Source organism: Drosophila gunungcola, unplaced genomic scaffold (assembly GCF_025200985.1).
Source record: "Drosophila gunungcola strain Sukarami unplaced genomic scaffold, Dgunungcola_SK_2 000222F, whole genome shotgun sequence".
NCBI classification, from domain to species: Eukaryota; Metazoa; Arthropoda; class Insecta; order Diptera; family Drosophilidae; genus Drosophila; species Drosophila gunungcola.
Window position 1 is genome coordinate 21,578 of NW_026453383.1, and position 27,520 is coordinate 49,097.

General features: G+C 35.5%; 2 protein-coding genes across 6 annotated transcripts in view; one reads left to right on the forward strand and one right to left on the reverse strand.

Moving 5' to 3' along the window:
* Window positions 1-27,520, reverse strand: part of LOC128266012 (cAMP-specific 3',5'-cyclic phosphodiesterase-like) — a 58,651-nt gene that overhangs the window by 19,179 nt on the left and 11,952 nt on the right. For 2 of the 5 annotated variants that reach the window (XM_053002278.1, XM_053002277.1), the window contains exons 1-2: window positions 26,120-26,442; window positions 22,816-23,041 (exon numbers count right to left, since the gene is read on the reverse strand). The exons of the other annotated variants lie outside the window; for them this stretch is intronic. The gene's annotated coding sequence lies outside the window, so the exon portion shown is untranslated. Of the gene's footprint in view, window positions 1-22,815; window positions 23,042-26,119; window positions 26,443-27,520 lie in introns of those variants that run through there. 5 annotated transcript variants of the gene reach the window in all.
* LOC128266015 (protein new-glue 4) overlaps window positions 1-27,520 on the forward strand; it is a 55,527-nt gene that overhangs the window by 15,115 nt on the left and 12,892 nt on the right. The gene's annotated exons all lie outside the window — the stretch shown is intronic.

The following is a 27,520-nucleotide window of genomic DNA, read 5'->3' on the forward strand; positions in this document are numbered from 1 at the left end:
ATTCGCAGCGTTATTTATTACACCTCATGGAGTGCATATTTAATTTGATTTGCCCGCTTCACTCGTTACCTTTTCCGCCGCCAAACAATTGAGACGGCTTTGAGTACGAAACAAAGCATCAACGGCAACAAAACCAATTTGCATTTACAGCAAGCAACAAGGCGAAAGCAATAAGCTGCATGTGTTGATTGCCACGCCCCCACCGCCTCCCATTCGTGGGTGTATTCGCGAGTGTGTGTGGCATAGTTAACAAAGGCTTTCCTCCGCTTTCCCATACACCCATACATCCATACACACATACCTATACCCATACACATGTCAACATCATTAGCCATACATCAACTTCACTTTCAATGCTTGCCCAATGAATTTTCTTAACTGGGGCTAAAAAAAGGAGGCCAAGCACAATGGCTTCTAAATTTCCAGAAGTTACAACATCTGGAATTTGGATCGCAGGTTGCGAAATTGATATTTTTAAAATGGCTCTAAATTTATAAAAATTATTAAATATTCCTAAATCCCTATATGATATATATATTTCAACATATTTAAATAATACATTTTTTTCAATGCTCAAAGCTCTAAATTTATAAATATTATAAATATTCTTATCTTTCTATCTATATTATACAGATGAAATATCACCAAACAGAATTATTTTAACAAAATTAATTTGACAAGAGAACTATTTAGTTTTGCTGCATTTCCTAGGACTGAAATATTTCATTTACTGCCCCATCTTTTTTCGCCGACGGATTATGAAAGAGCTGCTGTATGGAAAGAAAATAATTTAACCTTCAACCCGGTGGCTTTTCCTTTACATTTCAGGGGGTGGTGGTTTAGTGGTGTTTTAGCGGCTGCACCGCTGATATTTACGAAATGAATTTCTCCATACACACCTGGCCAAAAGCAATTCGCGGCCAAGGTCATCGGTGCTGCTGCCATGCATTAAAAATAAATCCATTTTAAATTGACTTTGATAGCGGCGGTGTCACCCGAGAAAAGTGCATTATAGTGTACTATAGTAAAAACTGTGGAAAGGCACCGAAACCACCACCATTGACCTTTCTAGAAATTCATTGCCTACTTATGGGGAAATGAAAAATGGGAAATGGAAAATGGAAAATCCTTCTCTTCATCCATCCAACCAACCAACTCAATTAACGTCGTCAATAATGCACTCTAATTGGAACAATTTTCCACTGGCGTAATTGATACGGAACGGTTATTATGATCGAATTGGATCGAATCAAATCAAATCGAATTAATGTAATGGTCCAAACGTTATAATGGCTGGAAAGTTTTTAAATTGCGTATAGCCCAATTAAATAGCAGAAGCAAATTTTTAACTCAATTAGTGGGTTAGAATATTGAAGTTCATAGACAACATTCCATTCTATAGCAGAAGAATTTATAGATTTATCAAATTCGAAATTTTATAAAATGTAACTTTTAGACATTTCAGTTTATTCTTCTCAGATATAATTATAAAAAACCAACAGAAACTAATTATTTTAAAATTAGTCAGCTAATAATTTAAGCAATTTGTCATTTTTCTCCTTTGCTCTGGTTAAGATCACAAATCGTATTCCCCTTTTTCCACCTACTTTTCCGGGTTTTCCGACCCCACCTCCCGCGGGCTTATTGCATCATTGTGTGCTCATCATGCCGGACTAAGTGAATTTGGCTGGTGCAAGAGAATTTTAATGCATTTTCCACATAGCGATGGCATGGGACCTTCCACCTCTAGCCTAGCGGAATAACGAATTTTCCGAGGGAGGCGGCAGGTGGAAAATATGGATGCCGAAACGGATGCACCACTTACAACGGCTAATTTGTTTGTGTGAATTTGTCAGCGTGAAATTTTTTTGCTTTGTTGGAGGGAAAACGTAAAAAAAAGGGGTATGGAAAATTCGAGGACAAGCGGGGGGGAGGTAAAGTGGCAGTAGAAAAGGTCAGACGGGCTACTTTGTGCCGGCAATTCAATCAAACTTCCATTAATAATGGAATGCGGGAAAGAGCACTGAAATGTTAGAAGCTTGAAGCATTTTCCATTTTCAATCCCCTTCCAAAAGCTCCACCCCACCACCCACTTCCGGCTACGTTACTTAAGCATATTTAAGCTGGCAATGGGGCGGGGGCGTGGCCTGGGGTAACACGACAATCAAAGACACAAACAGAAGACCAAATTCAAAGCCTGGCACAGAATTAAAAGCCGAGCGGAAAAACAAGTTGCGTGGCGGGATAGCCGTTTTCCCTTAAGAACTTAGTCTAACGTCTCAGCTGAATAGAAACTCAACACGCAGTCACATACAACTTTTACCGAAAAAAAATGAAGTAAACTATATAACAGCTATGTGACCAGTCTGGCTTTTAAATATGTATCAAAAGTACCCAAAACTGGACTAACTTAAAATCGTATTTAAAATAGAATTTCTCTAAAAGTGAGTGATTCAATTTCTAAAGGTAACACAAAACTGGATTTCTGAACCCAATAACTTCAACAATAGGATTCCCATAGTGAATTGGTATACCTCAAGAAGCTTGTGATTTAATTCTTTAACCAACGGCATTCAAATTACATATTACTTGTTGCATAGAGTACCCCGAAGAGTACTAACAGTACAGTGTTAGACAAGAAAAAGCAAATCGGCAAGCGCAAGTGGCAAGCACCAGATGAGGTGGGTTAATGAGTGGTTTCCCAGAAGGGTTCGACTTTGACTTGACTGGGGGGTGGTTTACAGGTATACAGGTCGGCCAGCCATAAATTTGCTCAATTTATTTGTGCGTGCCGTTGCTTTAAAATCGGTAAACTGGAGGCTCGAAGACAATGAAGTGAAGTTGCGACCCAGTGAGCCATCGAACCACAAAACCAATTTGATGATGATGGGGTTGGGTTTGGGGGATATTTTGACTTGAGTTTTAAGGTTGCTTTAAGGTCGCCATCGCTCGATGGTAATATATGTGGTGGTGAATTTCTCAGTATACAGTAAAGAGCTAAATACGTTTGAATATGGCTGGTTTGTCAGTGACACACACCAAAGTTCACAGTTCAATTTGCAAAATCGGAAAATAGCAAAAAAAAAATGGAAGCATGCATTTTCCATTTAGTTTTGCCCGCGAGTGACATAAAATATATTAAAAGCCACTCAGTTGTGGTACTGTTTTGGTATTTGGTACATATGAAAAAATGCCGTTTCGTACCATTATTTATTGTTATTTTTCCGGCACGTATGTATTTGCATTTATTTACCGCGGTGCGGGATTAAGTTTTTTACCCCCTGGTAATTTTTGCTAGTTTAAGGGTTAGTGCTAGCAAAAATGCTGAGAATGATATGTCAAAATGAGTTATAGGATAGAACTTCAATTAATTTAAAGCTATTTTGTGAGAATTTGTATGTAAATATTCGCTTTATTTTTTTATATCATTATTTATTCATACCTTTTAGTGACCTAATTTATCATTTGTTTTTATATCATGCATTTTAACCTTTAAGAAAAGTATTTGATTTTTTTTATTTTTAATTTAAAAAAAAAAAACCTTTGGATATTAATATTTATTTTATAACTAAACACCTATAAAATTTGTATAACTTTTTAAGGCACAAAAACGATTAATAATTTAAATTCATTTTAATTTATTCAGTGCCTGCCAATCGATCTTTAGCCCACTTGCCGTTCATAATAGTTGCCATTAATTTCCATAATAGAAACATTTGGGGAACAGTGAGCGAGCACCAGAACAACTTCTTTACACGCAACCCCCGCCTCCTTTCTGGCCGACCACGCCCCTAATCAATCAGTCATTCAGCCAGTCAGTCACTCATCCCCCTTGTTCCGGCTCCATCGTATTTTTCCCACAAAAAATGAGTTGAGTAAGAGGTGAGGTCACAACACGGCATGCAACATTTTTCGGCAAGAAGGTTAAAATTTGAGAAAAGTGGGCGAAAAAGAATAAAGCTACAATCACAAAAGCTGACCCCAAAAAAATGAGTCTTTCCGGTAAGGGTGTGGGGTTGGAAAATGCCGAGAAAAATGCAAAATCGATTGGCGAATTTAAAGAGAAGTCGAGCGTTTCAAGTTCGCCGGGGGCATGTGTTGATCTTTCCCGCAAAGAGGTATAGCTAAGGGGGATATCTTGTATCTATGACACAAACACTCACACACTCTTACCCACACCCACACACACACACACGCAGAGAAATCATTTCCAGGCGACGCATTTCAAACATTTGCCTTGGCGGTCTCAAAATGAAAGGGGTCAGAGTGAAGCCATTGTGGCAAATTGTCCCTGGTACAGTGAACACGGTTATGGGGATACAAAAATATACAATAAAATATTGTGGTTAAAAAACTGGTAAAGGTATCATTTTAGTAGTTTTGGGTAAATTATATACATCCTAATTCAGTGTTTATAAATATATATTAATGACTGTTCATTGTAATATTTACCAAATGATTTTTGATAGTAACAACTGGTAAAAAAAAAGTCATTTCTGTTTTGTAAACATTTCCCTGAAAAATCTTTACTAAGTGGGTTTTTTTTAGCGTTATCATCTGACAGTTGTAGATTTTCTCATTGTCAAATTTTATAGCACCACTCATAAACTGCTTGTGCTTTCTAGCGAGTGCCGCCTGTGGTGACCTTATCTGGTGGCTGGTTGAGTGGGAGCCTGGACAGGTGAGTGTCTGCCTTTGGCTTTGCTCATTTTTCCAGTTACTGCTATCAAAATATTTATAGGCACTTCAAGCTCACACACACACCAGATGAATGGTTTGGCAGCTCTCTCATTTTTGCTGTATTTTTTTTTTAAGGCGATTTAACATTTTCCCCTGGTTTCGAACTCGGACTCCCCCGGGTTTTTCTGCTGCTCTTTTGAGACAATTACATAGTAATTCATTGAATAACAAGGAGCAAAGCAAATATAAATCTGAAATGAAGAAAATACCGATTTCCGTTCTTTAAAAGTAAGCACAATGCTGCTGCTGCAGGAAAATGCGCAGGTGATAGGTGGAGTTTTTCCAATTTTCCCGTATGCTTCACTGGCCAAGAGGCGAATGACAAGCGGCCGGGCAAGATTAAAGCGAAAGGCGAAAACAAAGACAAAGAAAGAGACGGAAGAACGCTGCCACAAGGAAAGGTGAAAGGTGAGGTAAAGTTGGCTCTTGTTGTTTTTCCTCTTCAGCCACGTTTGTTTGCTTTTTGTTTCACTTGAAGCGCTTGACTTATGACCCAAGTACAACTTGCGGATACTGATACTGTTTCTTTGTTCGCTTTTGTATCCTGTGCACACCCACTTTTCATTCAGCGAGTTGGAAGCCTAACCATCTTTCATTTAGAGAATTGGCAGCCCAACCTTAAGTACGAGCTTAAAATTTAATAGGATAATAATATGGTTGGTGTTGCTGGGATTGTGATTTAATAACTTTTTTAGCAGCATCTTATTTATTCTGGTTTTTATTGTTTATTTAAGTTGAGCATTTTTTGAATTTACTTTAAAAAACTGGAAAGTGTATAAAAAATTAAAGTTTCCTTTAAAGCACTGTCCAGAAAAACCATCCCCCTGAAAAATCTTTAAGAAAAAAAACTTTAAGAAGTAAATCTGCCGACCGGAAAATTGAGCAATTATATTTATGAAAGAATCATGAACAGGTTGTGGAATGGAACACTCCCTCATCTCCATATTTAGTACTCCTTCAACAAGGAATGAGGTTGTTTGTTTATTTTCAGTAGGTTGCCCTTTGAAATTCTACTACCAAAAGAATGCAATGTTCCATATGAACAAATTTGAAGCTTTTATGAGAAATATTTTTTATATTTTTCATTACGAACTTTTAGTTTATTTTAATATTTACCTTTTGTGATAATTTTTTTCTCATGATTTTCGACTATATGGGTGTGCCCCATATTTTTTTTTTAGCTTTCTTGCTTTTTGCCACTCTACATTGTCATTGATTTGGTTCACTTTAATCCGCTTTTCTACTTTCCTCGCCTCAAACTTTTTTTTATCCTCTTCTTTTCTCTGGCAACATCTCATATTCCTATGCTGTCTGGTCTTCTGCTGCTTTTTTCCGTCTTCTGTTTATGTGTCTATGTCAGTGAGCGGAATTTTCATTTGCTCTTTGGTCACGCCCCCGTTTTCCGACCTCCCCCCATTAACCCTTGAGGGAACGGTTCTTTGTCTTGTCGCTGGTTTTCTTTGTTTGTTCTTTATGTTATGTGCGTGCTTCATTTCAACGTGAGTGGGATTTTGTTTTTATTGGAATTATTAATTGTTCAAACCTAGTGCTAAAAGATGAATCTTAAAAGTTGAAGAATTATTGTCTTATGCCAAAAAGAAATTATGAAATCTTTCTTTGTATAAATTTATACATATATAAATTTATTTTCTGTATCCTGTATCTTTCATATTTGTGCACCTGCCTCTGCAATCTGCATCGCAGATGAGGAAATGAGGACGAGGCTGCCAGCAGTAATTAAATTATGAAGTGTTTTCAGCCACATTTAGCCATGCCTCCTTGTTGGAACCACTTCCTGAATGTGTCAATGTCAGGCAAGCGAAACGAGTGCACCTTTTCTATTTAGTTTTACAATTTCTTTATAAAAAAACAGAATTTATTTAAGAAAAAAAAAACTGCTTAACGGCTTAAGACATTTAAAAAATAGTTCATTCACGTTTTTAGGAATGGGAAGTTTTTTTGAGAATGGGAAGTTTTTACAAAATAACACAATATTTTAAAGCTTTTAGATACACCCAGAGAATAACCCCATACTAAAAAATTAGATATTAAAATATTTGAATATATGTAACATTGTTTTTTTTTAAATATAAAAAATTTCTTTAAAAAAAACTAGAAAAACATGATTATGTAATTATTAACATGTTTAATTTGTTTATCCAATAGTAAAATAGTAAAATTGTAGATATTTAATTCGAAGTGAAAATATTTGGATTTACTGTTTATACCATATGTGAAAAATGGGTGCATGCAAAATAAATGTAATGCAATAATAATTAAATTAATTATTTTGTTTTTCAGTTTTACCTATATATTATGCCCAGTGTTGCCGTAGTTGTTGGAGAAGTTGTTGTTGCTCGAGTGCTCAGCGGGCTGGCAACACTTTTTCATCAGCCTTTCCCGCCCCACAGAAAACACAAACAAACCAACAAAAAAAAAACCCAGAGAAAGGCGGAAACGGAAGCTGTTTGAGCTTTGTAAAGGGAAGTGGCAAGGGTTGAAGGAAAAGCGGGGGCACACAAGCACCCCCCAAAATACATAAACAAAATATTCATACAAATTAGGAGGCAAATTAAATTCACACACACACACGCACGCTCGAGGGTCAACTAACGGACCCATTAGAAGGGGGTGGAATGGAAATGGAAAATGCGGCCCTGGGAAAACAGGTGGAAAGCCCAGGGGCCACTCGACAATATGAAAACTGATTTGTGCTCGTTATTGTTAACGATGTTCATTAAAAAAGTTATTGTGTGCTCGGGAAAACGCGAGAAAAGCCAACATAAAGAATATTCCCAGTCTTTGGTGATATCATAAGGAAATATGAAGAGTTTACAACCGACTTAATGGCTCAGGGAAAATAAGAACGCCAGGTGTTAGGAGAGAGACATTTCTGCCATATACTAAACGATGTCCACAAAAGACAAACAAATTAATCAATACTGTTAAAAAAAATATTACTAGACTTAGCAAGAAGTTCCTATGCCAACTCATTTATTTCTAATTATATATTGTTACAGTGCATATTATAACTTTAGAAAAAATATATTAACATTATTAGCCGTTAACTTAGTACGCTACCTTTTTTCTCAATCAAACCACACTTTTTTTTCTACCTGATGGTGTTTTTGCCCTTTACTCCTCTGCGAGCTTACAAAAGTTTTCTGTAAGCCAAAAATGCTGGCGGCTAGTAGACAACCTGTTGACAATAATTGCGGAGCATCTTGTTCATCTAATATATAAATACCGTCATCACAGTTTATTCGAAGCCATTTTCCCTCGAAATCAATATGAAAGCCAGAGGAAACCAGCAACAGGCAAGCTCAAAGTAAAAGGCTAAAGGAAGGGCGAAAATACCCCAAGGTGAATTGAAGAAAAAAAAAAAAAGAAAATAAACCTGAAATTGTTATGAATAATGTCTCAAAAATGTATATGGCAACACATAAAATTTCCCTTTTTATTTTTCCGACAACAATGAAAACACGCATTATGCCATGTTATAAAGACTTATGTTGAGTTAAAGACAAACAAAAAATGGTTTGGAAAATGAAAAGGAAACGGAAGTTAAATGTGCCTACATTTTTGGGAAACTAAATGAAGAACCTCGTCTTAAAAAAAAACTATTGTAACAAAAAATTGTTTTTGTTAAGTTGATTAGAAATGTGTAATATGAAGTCACTTTAACTTATAACAAAAGTAATTGAAGCCTTTAGTGTTTATAAAAATTTTTCCACGGGGTATCCACTGAAAATCAAGCGCGACCCCTTGGGTAAATCTTTTTTTTTTTTGAGCACTGTCAGCAGGATTCTGGGCCACCTGCATATCTTTTCGTGCCGGTAGCTCTTACCTGCAGTCATCAAAGAATTCTTGTCAACAATTTCCAGTTGCACGGAAAACCAGTCACCACCCACATTCCTCCCTTCAATTTTCCGCCCAACTCTGACCCTCGCTAAAACGTGTAAAACTTGATTAGCTGCCAGAATGCAATGGCACCGACAGAGAGCCCAGAGCTGCTGTGTTCACTCCTCTGGTTTGGCAGCTCTTTAATGGAATATATAGTGCTATTTGCTCTTCAAGAATAAGTCATGCAAAAGTGAAAAGTTTTTTTTATGCATTTTTCAAAATAATAAAAATAATAATAATGAACACGCCAAAACATTTTCCGCTTAGTTAAAGCCAGAAGACAACCACTGGCATTCTTTGTTAAAATTTTTTTTGTTTTTTTTTTTTTTTTGTTAGCAATAAGTTGTCAACATGGCAACACAGTGGGAGACAAAGGGGTGAAGAGCAAATACTTTGCATAAACTACAAGCAACTGGAGGGGCAAACAGGAGCAGGAACAGAAAGTGGAACCGAAAGAGAAACATCAGCCTGGACAAAGGTCGAAGGACGAAGGACGAGCGAGCATCGAGCGACCATCGAGTGTCAGCCATCGAAACTGTCGACTTTCTGTAAACGAATACACAGAAATTAAAAGCAATAAAAAATCAAATCGAAACTCAATATTATATTTCTTAAAAAGTTTCAACTAGTTCTTGGTCAAACATAATATAAACAAACCGAGCTATTGCACTTATAAATGTGCAAAACGCCTGCAGGTTTGCTGGAAATACAAAAAACCAGCACCAGAATGAATCACATTCGTTAATTGTTTGTTTCATGTCTCAATTCTTGTGATTTTATCCAACATCAACTCATTTTATGAGAGTAGCTTCTTCGGCGACGCTTGACATTTGCCCGGCATCCGCTGGCACACACTCTCACTCGTGCTTTGCGAAATATGCGATAAGGATAATAAGCACACACATAAATATAATACGGGCAAAGGCTTGCCGCGTGTGTGTAAGTGTGTGTGTGGGTGTGTGTGGGTGTGTGTGGGTATCTGTGCGGGTGGCCATGTGTGCGTTGGCATTAAGCGCATCAACGTTAATGGCTCCAGTGAAAGCCCAGAGACTCACGAAGACTTTGAAACTCCGGGCAACAGTCAGCAAGGACATTCGAGGAGCTTAGTGATCCCAGGATCCTAGGAAGTGGACACTTAAAGCACCCCCTGGCGGAGACCCCGGGTGCAAACGAGCACCTCGGCATTGACATTACGCCGCGAAGGAGTTTTCGAGTACGCTCAATATCACTAATACGCACTGTGTGCGTCAAAATAGGTACTCACGGTTATTGTTGACTGGTTTGCTTTTTTTCCGAAAACAGACCGCTAACACAGTTTGAAGAGATATACAAAATCCATTTTTTGGCTTTCTTAAGCAATCAACTATGTTCCAAATAATGATAATAATATTTGTACAAAAATGGTTTCTCCAAAAATAATTCACTTATTACCATTTTGTTTAACATTTTGATTTCATCATTATTATTGTCAAGCGGAAGCAATATACATAAGCAATTATCAGCCAGTTAAATAAATTTGCTAAAATTAATATTTCATCAAATCCCCTTGGCTATTAAGGCTATTAATTTATAATTGCCAAAACAAACAAATATTATATAAGTCATTCTTTAGAGAACAAAAATTATTTCTCTGGTGGTACTCGTAAATCTCCAGAAAATATAAACCACACATTAATTATTTGCACAGTCATCTCGTGTACCTTTAATTGCCGAAATTTGCGTCGCAAATGGAATCGCTTTACTGCTCGAGTACAGCCCCTTTCCCCCCTGAATTTCCCCGTCTTTTCCTTGCATTTTCCTTTATGCCCGGTTAATTTGTTTGCCGAAGCACTTCCAAGGTCGCAAAAACCACGGTGGCGGCTAAACTTTCGCACTGGTCAGGCAAAAACCAACTTGATTAGGCGACATAAAACAAGTTAATGACATTGCTCATTATGCCGTCGCAGCTGCTTAAGGAAAATCCAGCTTTTCCACGGGTTACACACACGCCATTAATAATGTAAACAAAAACTTATTTTGATGTTCTGTACTCGATTACTCTAATTAAACAGGCATCTTTGGAACACATAGTTCAACGGAAATAAATGAGGAAAATAAACAAGATTTGATTTTAAACTTTCAAAAACATCAATTGCTTGATTGCCACGATAATTTATAAATTTTACATTTGCCGTTTATCCAATCAATAAAATAAAGTAAGCTTGATAACTGTAAATTAATATAATTTTCATACAATTTATACGGATAACAAGAGCTTAATTTATGAAATAGTTAGTTATTCAAGATAAAGTATTACTTTCAATCAATATCAGCCTTGAACAACTACTTTAAAGCCGAAAGTCTTTTCACTTTAAAGGGAATTTACTAAATGGCTTCCCGCAAGAATTGATAAATTTTCAAAATCGCTGCGAAATCGATAAATTTTCAAAATATACAAAAATGGGGAGTCGGGGGAATCCCCCAACGCAACCGATTAAAAATGATGAAAGACTTTCGTGGCATGTTGCGTATACTTGATGAAAGAAAGCCCAACAAAATGTCGGCAGAAAGGCATAAAAGCTGCACAAATGAACAGCGGGAGGCGATGAGCCAATGAGCAGTGTAAATGGGAATTGGCAAATGGGAATTCTAGGCATCGGCCGTTGAGAAAACCGAGAAAAGTTTCCACCTCTTTGCGGAACTGCTGCAGCAAGTGCCATTCATTATTAAATCAAATTGACACACGTTCATTTTCCTCTTTTCCACCTTTGCTGCATTTTTCGTTTTCCTGGCATGATCGATGATCCGAATCCAATGCAATTACACTTTTGCCGTGCGAGAAAAACTTGAAAGTTTTATTTCGGTTTGCGCCGCGGGCAAACGCAAAATAAATAAAAAAAAATCCTTTAAATGCATTTTTTAACAGCCCTCGCTCTTTGGCATTAGAATCAGGGAAAACTAAAAGTAATTTGCGGCCGGCAAAAGTTTTGTTTTCGAGTAGTTGCAAATGGAGTTCATTTATCATAGAAGAAAAGCGTCCAGAGTGGCAACTCAACTTATTTGAGTTTTTGCTTAGTTAGAAACATTAAGTCTAGCATTGGTGGAGGTCTCAGAGATTGCTGAAAGCTATTAGCAACTATTTCAAAGTTGGATAAAAGGTGTTTAGGTGGGCTACATCATAACATTTACTTATCACTCTCTATTTTTATTACACTCGACTTTTTAAAAAATATTTTCTTTCCAAATTTCGCAACAATTCAATCACAGCCCAATTGAGTTTTTAATTCTGCCGTAAAAGTGTTAAATAACAAGGAAAGACCCGCTGATTATGCCGCCAATAAACGATGATTATCGAACTTGGTTGTGGAGTTCCTCATTTTCAACTTTCCTCGCTTCAAAATTATAGTTGCCCATGGGGGGCGTGGCAATGGGCGTTGGGTTGTGGGTGGTTAGCAGCATAGCAATCATAACGTAGCATGCAAAGGGCCAGCGAGACAATAGGGAACTTTCGACCCCCATTTAACCCTCGACCGCCTGTTTCGATTGACACGACGTGAACAGGGCCAAGAGAGCCGGGCTAAGCGAGTTCACTCGAGCTGAAAGGAGTTGTCGACGTGTGGTTGCACCACCCGGCACCCGTTGCACCACCCACAACCACCCAACCCACCCACATTCACCGCATCATCAGCTGTCTGTAATTGAACGCCGGAAAATTGCTCGGGACCAAAGCTTTTGCTCATAATTGGCTTTCGTCCTATGTGAATATGCATACAGTGGGCAAGAAAGATATTTCCGCAAAATGAGCAAACTGACTCAACTGAATTTTATATATTTTCTATATCTCCAAAGCTTTTTTTGAATTCGAAAACTATAACTTTTTTTATACGAAAATTCATTTTATATATCATTTTATTGGTTTAACACGTAAGTACGAGAATATGCATACAGTGGACAAGAAAAATATAACCGCAACATAAGAATACTAAGCATCAATAGACTTTTTTATATTTTCTATATGTCCAAAGCCTTTTTTAATTTTTCCTCTCCTGAAACTATCACTTTTTTATGTATAAATATAAATCAACTTAGTTATGCCATTTAACTTAAAAATGTATTTGACCAGGTCATTTCAATGTTAGAAACAAAAATGTATTAACTTGTTGCTGAAATGTCGCTGCCTAAAAGTTTGCTAAACAATTTAATTGACTGTTACGTACAGTCGTCCATACAAGTACAAATATTGCAAATATCTTGAATTTCTTACTATCAAGCAAAACATACTGTCTCTGTAAAATGTAGTAAGTAGTTTTATATTTGCTAAAAAATGTTTATAACTAAAATAGTTAATTTTAATTTTTAAGAAAGAATAAATTAAATAAATTAAATTAAATTTAATACTCGGTAAGTTGTTTTAAAACTGCGAAAATATCTTAATAACTTGTATTTTAAATATTATTTAGTTTAATAAAAGAATAAATAAAACTAAAAACTTTTTTTTAGATTTTTCAACTTTTTAATTTAAGTTTGGGGAAATTTAAAAGTTTTTAATATGGTTTTAGAGTACATAATAATTTAAAAACATTTCAACGAATGGCAGAAGGCAACTGAAATTGTGCAACAAGACAAAACTTTTTAAAAAGTTATGGCATATTTGAAGTTATTAATTTTTACATTGTGCGTTCAGTAATAGGCGCAACAAAAGTAAGTGACAAGTAAGTCGAAGCTGGTCAGTGACTGACTTAATTACGTGGCCAGCGTGTTATTTCGTTGCCACCGGCAACCCACCCAACTTTAGCATTTTACATTTCCATCTGGCACTTTCCCGTGCCAACCTTTCTCGATAATGCAAAACTTTTGCTTAATTCAATTAAAGCAGGCAAAGTTGCACAAGACTTTGTTGCATTCTCTGCACTCGGCATGCCTTGTCCGTTTGCTTGTGGTTGAAACTTCGCAATTATTTGCATCACAAAAGTCGAGACTTACGCCCACCACTTGGCATGTCCTGTGTGGCCAGGATACGGCGACAGTGGGAGAGATTTGCTGCCCCATCGATTGATTGAACGGATAAATAAGGATTTCTGTGCAGTTAAATTATTTTCGGAGGAGAAACGTTTGTTATTCATGGAATAATCTTAATTAGTGAAAACAAAATTCATAAATAAAATAAGAAATCAAATAATAATCAGATAAGTATTTTAAGAAAGACTAAATATTGAATATATGCGCATTTGGTTGAATTTGGTTAAATTGATATTGTATTTTCAAAAAACTATACTTGAATTAATAAAATTGTATCAATTTGGCTATTTTTAACTGAACACTGTTAGATTTGATAGTAATTTTGGTTTGTATTTAAGCAAAAATGTCAATATAAGCCATTTCGGTTTGGAATATTTAAATAGTGATTATAAAAAAAAACATTCTTAAAAATTTTGAACTAATTGTACATTTATAAACCCTCCTCTACCAACTCTATAAATTTAAGCAAAACTTGAAATGACAAGTCTTTAAAATAATCAAGCAATTGTCAATGCTCACACGTTTCCGATTAGTTTACAATTATTTGAGTATTTATATATGTTTTTCTTCTTTTTTCGGTCTAGCTGCGATAAGTTTATGGTGTGTGTCCTATAAATCACAATCAAAGTCATGTTAACAAGTTATTTGTACCCGTTGCTTCTTTCGCAGTTTTATTTTTTTTACAGCCCTTATCTGTTTATCAGTTTATTTGGAGAGCAGACGATGAAAAAAGGGAAATAATAGTAATAATAACATGCACATCCACCGGCTATCGCATATAGGCCAAATAATAAGCGAGGGCGATAACTCTTACTGGATTAGCTGGTGTGCGGCATTATCTGTCCTATAATTTATTTTCAGTTTGGCTTTGGCTTTGGATTTCACTTGCTTATTTTTCGCCATAATGTTGGGTAAAATCCCTGAAAATTCTGTTATTTCCAAAATTTCATTTAATAATCTGGTATGAATAATCACTTGTTTTTATACTTTATTATTGGTTGGAGTATTTAACGCACAAATAGTCAAATTTCCGTTTTTTAATATATTTTTTTTTATATTTAGTTTCTTTAAATACATTTAGATTGACATGCTCTATTATTTATCAATATAAGTATATAAATCGCTTTCAAAATTAATATTAATAATTCTTAAGCTTTATCGTCTCGTCTCTTCAGTTAAATATTAAAGAAAAATTATTTTTTTTTTAATACAATGCTATGCAGAGTAAAATTTGAAATACCTAAACATTTCGTAAGTTTGTTTTATTTTTTCTGTTAGTAATTTTTATTAAAACCTGTTGGTTCCACTGGAAAATGTTGGCACTTCAACCTAATTAATTATTATCCCAACTTTGTTCGACTTTGCAATATGCACGATATATACGATATATATGTTTTCTCATAAATCCAACGCAGCTGACCATAGGCACAGTTGGCCAACACTCTGTGGTAGGCTAAAACTTTTGCATTCTATTACAGTCTTGGGCTTATGTATGTCACAAGCTAATCAAAAACTCATTCAAAATTCATACACAACAGGTAGAAGGAGGATATATACTCCGTAGGGTGAGCCTGAAAGCCAAATCAAAATCCAAGCAAGCATAAAAAAAAGGTTGACAAAATTTGCCCAGAAAACAAAGGGAATGAAAAATGGGCAAGGGGAATAACAGGGTTTATACTTCAACCAGTCACAAATTTAGGGCAAAAGTTTATGCAAAACAGGGGAAGCCATTAAAATACTTTTAAAGATCTTATGCTCAGACCTTTTTCCCCCAAAAAGAAAACGTAATAAAATTGTAATAACTTAATAGGACGAGACCCTTAAATTTCTTGTTTAAAACGAAAACAAATTACGCTCTCTACAAATTGCCATTAAATATTTTAATTGAACTTACAACTTTTGGCGGAAATTCATTAAAATATTCTGGCATACATTTCAAGTGGCATAATAGCCATTGATGGATGGTCGCATGTGTTTTTAATGTCGTTATTTAGTTGCACCCTTCGCATATTATTGCTTGGTTAACATTCTATTAAAAATTATATTAGAAACCAATTTGAATTTATTTATATATACCGACTTTTATATAGACTTAAAAAGTAGTTGGACTTTTAAAGTCTAAAAATCCCCGCAGTCTAATGGTTAGATCGTAACTATTTAATTTTTTAATTACCAAAATAGTATTCGTTAGCTTACTTTGCCAAAATCTTTTTAGTTTCAGTTGCCCAGGAGTCCAGGTTCTCCTAATAGGTAAACTGGCTCCCCTTGGAAATAATTAAGTAATTGGGAGGAGAGTCCATCAGAATTTCTGACAGTTGGCATCCGAATTATTGGCACATCGCCATAATCACAGAAGTTTCGATCGGACAAATCTCCATTGCTCGTTGGAAATTCCATTTGGAATTAGTGAGCTTAGGGTCCAAATGCGAAACTCAAAAGGAAAGCCTGAGATTCCAAGTCCTGATGGATTCGATGCGGATGGCGTTGCATAAATGCAAATTATTTTGGCCACAAAATCAGACCACAAAGGGCCAAATATGCGACTCCAAGAGACAGCTGCCGCCCGTTAGCATGCTCGCAGGTTCGATTATTAATTTCGACTGACAACTGCACATGTTTTTGTACGAATTTCTCCCCAACGATATATGATATGGCCAGTCAGCCATCCCTTTAATTAGGAATCGGCCGGGAATCAATGTCGTGAAGCCACAAAAATCCAAATCCAAAATGGGAATCTGAACATCGAGTCCTAAATTCAATTTGATAAACATGTGTGACTGCCTACAAAATTGATTTTGAATTGCAGATCAAAAGAGAAAACCATGTACACAAATCACATGCACAGCATGCTCGAAAGTGTCGACTTTTTTGAGTACAATGTTTTAGTAAATTTATGTTTCAACATATTGTTAAATTTAAATATTCTTAAATACCAAATAATAATAATTTTTTTTAATTAAACAGGTATTTTAAATATAATATTTTCTTGACATAATTTTCTTTTTATACCCTTGCAGACGGTATTATAATTTCAGTCAGAAGTTTGCAATGCAGTGAAGGAGATATTTCCGACCCTTTAAAGCTATCTGCATGAAACTTTCCCAAAAGTTGACTTTCTATTGCAGGTAGTATATAAGTCGGAACGAGCCGGATCGGACGACTATAGCATATAGCTCCCATAGGAACAATCGGAAAATTAAATAAAAAAAAATATAACTTTGCTGTATTTCATTTTTTTTTTAGTTCTACGACGTATAGTAATGATTAATTATTTCAGAATTACAGTTTAAATTTCATCAAAATCGGACGACTATATCATATAGCTGCCATAGGAACAATCGGAAAAAAAAATGAAAAAAAATTTTTAATTTTTTCTTAGTTCTTCGACATATAGTACATAAAATAATCTATACATATATATAAAATATCTATCTAATAATTGAGCTGCAAATCCTCATAGCTTCAATGTTTTTCAACGCAAGTAAATCATAATTTTAATGTTTTCAAAAGTATTTAATTCTTGCAATAGCTGCAAGGGTTTTTGAACTTCGGCCTGCCGAAGTTTGCTTTCTTTCTTGTTTTAAATATTTTTTTTTCAAACTATTAATAAATTACAAAATATTGATTTTAAAATTAGACTTTAATCGCCTCATATTGAATACCTTAAATATTAATTTGCGATATACAACTAACGGTTTCAATAAGCTTAATATCTTGTAGCATCTAAAATAATTTTTAAAAATTGAAAAGGTTGTCTCTTGCCATTAACAGTTCATTACTGTGCGCTCAGTATACAATTCTTTATTTTTTTTCGCGAAATTTTCTGCTGTTAATAATTAAAATTGGACCAGAGTCTAGTGACATGACCTGCAATGCACACCTGTTCGCCCACGAAAAACCCCACTTTTATTTCTCCTATTTGTTTTGGGTGACCCAAAAAAAAAGAAAAGCAAGAGAATAAAAAGAAAAAGAGAGACGAGGAAAAACTGAGGCACAGCAGCTGGAAAATCGAAAATCGATGGCTCAAGTGGAAAGCGAATTGCCGAGTGAGAAAATAGAAAAAACGAAATATTTCACTTTGAGAAATCGATGGCGAAGATTCTGAGCACTGGGTGTAAAAACAGCCATGAATAGCAGATGGCAAATCAAACAATCGAAATCAATTATTTCGTTAATTCAAGCAGATAGCAGGTCGTATGCGCAATGTCAGCTAGCAATGAAAACGGAAAACACTCGATAAATAAGCATTTCGATATTCGACATCTAATAGATGGTCACTTTGAAGGTTTTCTTATATATATGATATTTTTTGATTTTTTTATAAAATAAAACTTTGCTTTAAGTTTTATTGCATATTTATTTTAGGCAAGGTTGGAGCAAGTGTATTTATGTATCTAAGTGGTTCATAAAACGTGGCCAGAATTGTTTAAAATTAAATGCCTATTATTCGACTTAAGATTTTTTTATTAATGATTGTTTATATCTGGTTATACACAAAAGATAAAAGACCTAATTGTTTATTAATGTTTATGTTTATGCTTATGTCTGAAAGACGCGGAAAATCTGCGAAAAGTAATTACAGATATAACGATAATTAAAAATTTGAATTTAATGACTTTGAATTACCTTTGACAAAGTATGTTTAACATTTTAGAAAATTTGTTTCTGGCCATATAAAATAAATACATATATGATATATTTGCAGTTGGTGAATTAATTATTGTTATAAGGAAGATAATTATTAATTGTTTGTGCATTTAATCACCTACTTTGGGATATTAAATCACGTTTAGATTAGGAAGCCATATGATGCAGAAATTCCTTGGAATTCTTGACTCTCGGTTTTGGTATTTGAATTTGGTATTCGGCATTTGCCAGACCGATTGCAAAACCCATCAATCATGATGGCCGTTACAATTTCCCTGCCGAATTCCCATGCCACTGACCAGTTGACACAAATTGCGGGCCTTAATTTTCACCATTAGCTGGGGGCCAAACGGAAACGATGGCCGACAGTTTGTCAACATCGATTTGTCCTTGATTTTCTATGCAAATTTTCCCCCATCGATAACGGCTATAATCAATATGGCACACAGCCTGTTTTCTTGGCCAACGGGAAAACAGAAAAACAGGGCAAATAGAGCAAAAAAAACATAGAAAATGGATGTCAATGATTGATTGAACTTGTCACCAAGTGCCTGTAATCAACGCTTTCATATTGCTATTTAATTACAAAACTTTTCAACTGAGTTGAGGCTTAGACAAGTCTGTGGTCTCTGGCAATTAATGCATATAGAAATGTGGAGCTGTAAGGAAATTCCCCTGGCGTGTTTAATAATCTCAGATAAGTGAAAGGCAAAGAATAGGAGCTTTGAAATAAGTGCAAATCGAAATATTACGTATACGCACAATTGCACACGCACACAAACACACACAGCAAGACCAGGAATATTGATAACTTCATTAACCATGGGACAGAGATACCCTTTCGAAATTGAATAAAATATTTGTACACGTTTGACCCCCAATTTTTTACATTTTAAGAGGTAAAGGAGATGTCGATTGAAATATAACGTATACGCTCTTTATACACACACAAAACCGGGAGTAATACGAAATAGATTTGACTATGCCTGTGTACTAAATTTGTTTTAAGCTAAAAAACCTTTTTTTATTTTTTATATTGACTAAACTAATGAATTTTAAAAGCTCCTGAAACTTAGTTTCATTGCTTCATTTATACAAGTTAATTTCTTGAGTTCAGATGTTTATCAATTTAAATTAAGCGTCTTCCTGCCCCGAAAACCCTATTAAAATATCACCCCAAAACGGGTTTGCCAGGGTCCATGAACCCAGGAATAAAAGCTTAGCATTCCGAGGAGGGTATTTTATGTTTAAGTCACCCCCGTCATGTTGACAAAGATTATGTGACAATAAGCTTAGATAATTCATTTGCTACGAGGAGCACATAAAGCAGCCTCACCAGCACACACAATCCAAGGGAGAAATTTGGCGGGGAAAGCGGGGAAAAGCGGTGAAGACGGGGCGGAAACTGTGGGGGGAAATGGGCACTGAACAGAAGCAGCTGTCAATTGTGTAAATATTTTGTGGCAAAAGTACAAATAGAAATACTGTCGATAAATCGAAGCACATGACTAGCCTTGCATTAACAGCTGCGACTTGTGTCGATGTAAAACGGGGGGAGAAAGAGGGTGAATGGGAATGAAAGTAAGGGCGCTTACTTGAGGGGGAGCTGTCAATTACATTTCAATCATTTGGAGTTCGTGCCGCCTGGGAATGGGTGCAAATGAACCATCAAAATGGCGAGTGTCTCATCAGCAAAATAGTTTAAAATGAGTACAGAATTTGGGTAGTAATGGGTGGGTAATGAGCAAGTAATAAGTGAACATTGAAAAGTGTATACTCATTGATAATAGAGTGTAATTAAGGACAAAGAGGGAAGAATAAAAATGAAGGCTTTAGTTTTAGTAATCGAAACATTTTGAAATTTTGAAAATAGGTTACAGAGTGGGTAATGATATTTCCAAAATACTCACAAAGAAACACTAACTGAGACTATTTTAATAAGCGTATCGAAGAAAACAAGGAAATGTAATGAAAGCAATACAACCGATATCAATATCATAATAATAAATATATTGATATCAATATTATAATAAAGATGTAACTGCTTTATCGTTTGGGTAAACATTTTCTATAAAATCCCGAACATAAATTATTTGCTACACTGTCAATTAGAAAATTCTGCAACAGACAAGCAATCCATTGACCTTTTTTGAAACCCTTGACTGATTGCCATACTTCGCCACAAAATAGAATGGGTGGTAGAGGGTAACTCACTTGGAAAGCATTTTCATCCAACTGCAAATAGACATATAGCTCGTCGGGAATATTTGCCTTGCAAATGTGACTCATAAAAGCCAAGAAATGCACGCACATAGAAGTTCTTTGGATCGAACATATCTATTTTTTCCATTTAAATGTAAATTGGAGACACATGTGGCATTCCGGCATTTTCGCAGCAGACATTGGTTTTTCTCAGATTTGTCTTAATTTGCCAATCAGTTTGAACGACTGTTCGGAATTTTTCGTTATTTTAAGCGGCACGAATGCAAATCCGTCAATATTTTGCTGCAGCCAGGATGATATATGCTCTGACAATCAATGTCTATATCTTAGGTCATATAGCCAAATCTAATCGATCTTATCGTTAAGATTTTTATAGACTCTTTCTATTCTAAATAAGGTAAATAAATTCCGATGGACTTCCCAGTCGCAATGTCGCCGGGGGAATAGTCATACGTCAATCAGATTTTGATCGAACTACAGTGGACACCCGGTTATGTCACACGGTCGGCTAGGCTAAACTTGCACACTTCAGCCGATTCGATTCCCCGGGTTTTATCTCCCGTGTGAATTGTATATATATATTTTTTTTTGGGGCTTGTAGAGCTCTTGTCCCCGAAATACCTACTTCAGGCCTTAAGTCGTCGGGTCTCTATCGCATTTGGGGCTTATCTTATCGATTGGCCAGCTACCACCCCCATCCATCCACCCAACCACCTATCCACCGATCCATTATGAAACATTTCGCATTTCTGTTTCGTGATTAATTTGAATAAAATAGCCGCTGTAATGTAATGGATTTACAAATAAGCCAAGCCAATCAGCAAGTGAAACATTTGAAAAAAGCGATCTGAGCACTCACGGGGCGGTATAAATTTTCGTCTATAATGCATGTAAAAGCATTTTGGTTAAAAAAATAAATCGTAAAGAATTTACAAACTAATAGTTTGCCAAGGAACATAAATGTTGTAATTTCCTATTCTAATCTAATCTTTTTTCTGGCCCAACTTTCAGCAGGCACTGTGTTGCATCAAACAACATCAGCATCTTCATCATCGAATGACAGACATTGCTGCAGATGCATTTCCCGGATAGGCCTTCGGGAGGGGCGGAGATGGGCCTTTTGTTGCAAGGGGGCGTGGCAACGGACTGCCCCAAGTGCCCCTCAACGAGTGGCATTCGAGTGAATCCGTTCGAATGAGCAGTATATATTCGGGCAATTAAAATCGAGTCTGGCATTTGGCCCACAGGCCGATGAGCGTTAATATTGATGAACTGCTAGATGGCATAAATGCTTAATTAAACGGTATAGAACGGACAAAAGGACTTGATAAAAGGAATTTTGAGGATGCTTTAAGGGAATTAAACGAAATTAATTACTGCCGTTGCAATACCTCCTTAAGCTTACAATACATTTGTATGAAACAGATCACGGATTTTAATGCCAAAAAATTTACAAAAGGTCATGTTGTAAACCTAATAAAAAAAAATTTTTATTGAAGAATCACAAATAAAGGCCATTAATTATTATTGACCACTGTAAAATGATACCAATAACTTTTAATAACACAGAATTGCCCTTTCAAAACTTCATACTCATCCACTTTGCAACCCTTTGTAAAAACCAAAGAAAATCGCTGCATTTAATTATACAAAATTGTGGACTAGTAATCTATGCTTAATTAATAGCCGATTTTCTGTGAAAATTTGCAGCTGAAACAAATCCGATGAAATGCATTTAGTATTCTCAATCCACAAAAAATTACGCTCAACAAGTTTTGGCTTTGTGTTTGCTTTGTATAAAAGGGGAAAATGCTGTGAATGGAAACGAGCATCCCTAAAAAGTCAAACCGTATTTAAATACGCATTCAATTCCGGGAATGTTGTGGCCGAAATCCAACGGAGCTTGCCAAAAACAATGCCCCAAAGGCATTTATACAGCTGTGTTGAAAATAATAGAGCTATAACAGAAGTACAAATTTGGTTTTTACCATCTCTATTGAGCTAATCTCTCAAATATAATAATAATTGATAAAAATTTTACAATTTGGTTACACTGCTTTAAAGACTATATAATTTGTAATGTTTTTTCTGTAACATCGTCAGACATTATTATTTTGAGCACAGTTGCATTTACTTGAGAAAAATTTGAACCACAAATCGAATCAAATGCAGTCGACTGAAAAATAATATGCGATTCAAGGGGGTGTATAAACTATATGGGTTCTTATGGGGAGACAAAAAGTAAGCGGCAATGAGGCAAGATTGTTTTTCGTAGGAAATATTAATTAAATAATTCCTGGTTACCTTTGGGGGGCGGTGGGTCCTGTTTCCTCTGGATCCTGCGGTGATGGTTCCTTGAAATATTTTTTTGCTTTTTGTTTTTATTTCGGTGCTCTTTTCCGGGGGGAGACTGGGCTGTAAGCCCACCGACCTGACTTACGGCACAATTTGTTTTAATTGCTTTTTAGCCTTAGCTTTTTTCTACCGTTTCTCTTGAATTTCTGGAGGTTTTATGTATTTATCTCTGCTTCTGTAAAAATTAACGCACAATGCAAACAAAGGGGAAATTCAACATTTTCAATATTTTTTACACCTTTGTGACTTTTTGTGTTTTTGCGTGCTTTTTTCTTATTTTTTTTATGAAAAACAGTTTTGTCTCGTGCGCCGTGCGCCGTTTGGCTTTTGGTTTATTTTTATCGTTCCGTTCGTTTCAGGGCCCCAAAACAAAAAAAAAAAGAAAATAAATAAAATACGGGAGCGGGCAGAAGGAGCGGCATATTCATCCACTCGACTGCTCAGTTTTATAAATAAGTTCTGTGTTTTCGGTTTTGTGTTCGCCGCTATATTGTTGCCAGCGAAATGGATTTTAAGCCCAGCTAACATGATGATTATGTGACCCCCGTCCATCCTTAGAGAATATTTTTGCGAGATCCGAGATACCAGATACCACGTAGCGATTGGGCCTAGCATTTACCAAATACCCACTTCTTTAGGGGATGCACTAGGGAATGCGTTAATTATGCGACACGAGCACTTAGCCAATAGACTAGTCGATCTAGCCATGTCCGTCTGTCAGTCTGTCCGTCCGTTTCTACGCAAACTAGTCTCTCAGTTTTAAAGCTATCTGAATGAAACTTTGAAAGTTGTCTTTCTATTGCAGGTAGTATATAAGTCGGAACGAGCCAGATCGGACGACTATAGCATATAGCTCCCATAGGAACAATCGAAATATAAATTAAAAAAATTGTAACTTTGCTGTTTTTTATTTTTTTTTTAGTTCTTCGACATATAGTAGTGGTTAAATAATTCAGAATTACGGTTTAAATTTCATCAAAATCGGACGACGATATCATATAGCTCCCATAGGAACAATCGGTAAAAAAATACAAAAAAAATTATAGCTTTGCTGTTTTTTAATTATTTTTTTTTTAGTTCTTCGACATATAGTAATGGTTAAATATTTTAGAATTACGGTTTAAATTACAACAAAATCGGACGACTATATCATACAGCTCCAATAGAAATAAAAAAAATATATAAAATAACTATCTAATAATTGAGCTGCAAATCAAATACTGGATTAGCATACAACTTTCTATTTCATAATTCGTTAGCAAAAGAAATTGATACATATAAATATATATATATATATATATATATATATATATATATATATATATATATATATATATATATATATAATTCCCAAAATACTGTTTTAAGTCTATTAATTTTATTATAATAACAAAAACTATTTTTTTTATATTTGATTGGTCTGCTTAACATTTTATTTTAGCTTTCCTGAATAAGTTGTAGCTTTTTCTATAGGTTTACTTTTGTTTTCTTTAGATCTGCAGAAGCATGCTTTCATAAAAATTAAGAGATATGCAGCTTTTTATAAACAACGTTTGTACATTTGGTATTAATTGCAAGCTTTAAAAAAATCCAGAAAATATTTTTTAAACCTATTATATTTTATTTTATCCTTAAAAGTTTGGTTTTTTAAATTTGAACCGAATTCAAACTAAATAATTATTTTATAAACATAAACAAATGGATTAGAACGAAACTAAAGTACCCAGAAAACAAAAGAGCACTACAACTTCGTTAAATTGCAGGTGTCGCATTTAGTTTTCTAAATTTCTTCGTCTGGGGGCAGAAAGACACATTTTTAAATTGTTTTGCCAGCCGCACAGCACAAAATTTCGTCAAAATGTGTTAATTTTCATAGCCCATTGTGTGGCTCTGTTGTTGCCATTCGCCATCGGGGGGCTTTCTATATGGGCGACGACTAATAATTTTGATTGCTGCCAAAAATTCTTAGACAGACGGCCGCATTTCGTATTTTGTTGGCTGACTAAGTGAGGGCAAAGTAAGTGAAAAATAATAAAAACAAAATAATAATAAAAAGAACCATATAGAAGCAAGACACAGAAGCCACCAGAACTTGACGACATAGTGACTATATGTTCCACCCCCCCACCACTACCACTTACCCCACAGATTTTGGTATCCGGGCCTAGAATCGACACATTTTTATAAACTTTATGCGTTTATTACGCTAATTGTTGTTGGTGTGGCGAACGATAGCAAGTGATATGAAAACTTAAACTAGTTTTTTGTTAGCCTTTTGTTTGCTTTTTAGCAATTGTGATTTGTTTGAGTCATCCGAAAGTTTTGCTCGAACTTTATTGGGAACAAATAACCCAGCTCAAGTTTAACCCTCTTTAACTGCATGTGTTTCGCTTGACAATCTGTGTTAATAAGCAATTTAGATGACAAGATAAGAAATAAGCTATAGAAATTAAATTAGCAATTGCTTTAAAAATTAAAGCCACCGCAAACCTAGATAATTGCAGTTTATTGCATGGACAGAAAGTTCTTTGAAATAGGTTGTAAACATATTCAGAGTTTATACTGAGGTTTTAGCATAAGCTTTTAATTGAAATTCACTAACAGCATATAGAATATTTAATAATCCATTTTAATTCTTGCTAACTTAAAGTTTCTAAAGTCAAACATCATTACTAGGGCTTAATAAAATACTATGGAGCTTTTCTTCGCCATGCCCTTTGATCTCAAAATTTCCTTTGGGAGAACTGCCTTTAAAGCAGCATCATTAATCACCTGCCACTTCTTTTTGTTTTTAAGCAACAAATACTCATGGCCCGCCGATTAATCAGCGAATCGCTTATAGGAAACCGATGATAACAATCTATAAAAGCGATTAGTTTTTGTTTTTTTATTTTTTTTTAATATATTTTCTTGGGTGCTATTTATGGCATTTTGTCATTTGGTTATTCTTGATCTGGCTTTGACAAACTCCACGCCCCCGTTTTATTTATCTACCTTTTATGGCTTTTGTGCTGTTTTGTGCCCTGCAACAAGTTTTCTGGTTTAGTTTTAGTCCGGGTCTCAAGAGTTTCTCTACGGCGATCACTTCACTTCACTTAACAGTTGTGCACTTTGATTTGCTTTCCTTTTGTAGTAGTATAGCTTTATTTTTGTGACTTTTTGGTTTTCAATTCTGCTCGAGCATTTTTGCACACACGAAGAAAAAAGTAACACTTGGAAAAAAAAAACGTTGTGCTGAAAGAGGGAAACGCACTTGGGGCACACGTGCTGATGCTGATGTTGATGTTGCTGCTGCTGTGACGTTGATGTAGCTGTTGCCGCTGTGATGTTGCTGCTGTTGCTGCTGCTCAGAGGTCTGATTTGCAACTGGCAGGGCGATGCGATAAGCCGCTTCCGACTCGCAATCGGGGGTTGCCTCGGCTGCGACACGAACCACCTAAGCCCAACCACCGCACCACCTAACCACCTTAACATCAAGTGCCGAGTGGTTCGAATCGAACATGTTGCGGACCGGGAAACATAGCCAATCCGGTGGCCAAAATTGGCAGGCAATGTGCAAAGGCAATCAAATAAATAAAACAAATCGAAGGGCTAACTGGACGGTGGTACCAAAGCTCCTAAAATTTAACAGCTTTTAATTAGTATGTCTTAAGAATAAAAATAAAAAAGTATTAACTCAATACTAAACAATACAACCCCTATACATTTTGCTTCTTTTCTACACCGAACGGTCTAAAACTGTAGTATAAGGCCTTAGTTTTAAACCACCTACCTTTTAGTTCCATACTTCCAATATTTTAGTTTCTATAAAAAAATTTTTCTTTGGGAGTAGCTGCAACTCTGGTTTTTTATTAATATAAATAATAACAATTAATTTTGATTTGATCAAAAATGACACAGCTCCGATAATGTTTAAAGTTTAATTGATTTTTACATATTTTTTTTTAATATTTTTACTTATTGTTTTTTTTTAAGCGTAATTTTTTAATTATTAAACAATTTTTTCTGAATTATTATGAAAGTGTGTGGTAACACTTTGATCACATTATTTTAACAATTAATTTGTTCTTGTATTAAAAATTTTATGAAGTACTATTATTATGAAGTTCAAAATGGGATTTCGCAATGATAAATATTGTCTTCCCGTAAATACCAAGAATAAGTATTATTGTTTTGAATTGCAATTTGTATCATAAGCAAATGGCTTTTGCGACACTGTGACTGTTCAAATAGCCCGGGAACGAGCCAACATGTTGTTCTCTAGTTGCCGATGAACTGGGCTAACATGTTGGCCAGCTGGACTTTAAAAACTCTCGGAAAACTGGGCAAACAAAGGCTACAAATGCGGCAGAAACTGCAGTTGAAACTGAATATGGTGAAGGGACGACTCTCGTGATGATGGAAGAAATGCTTTCAGAGGAGTTTCCCCACGGGCATTGGCAGCAACAATGGGCACAGTTTCGGTATGTTTCAGAAGCTGGGCAAGACGGCGTATGATTAACGAAATTAGCAAACATTTATCAGCCACTGCATGGAATCCGAAATCTGGCACACGAGTTAGAAATGGAAAGTTGTCACATCTTCTGGCACACATACTTCCTTTTTGAATTCTCCGCCTTTCCCTTTCCACAATTTCACAATTCCACCTTCCATT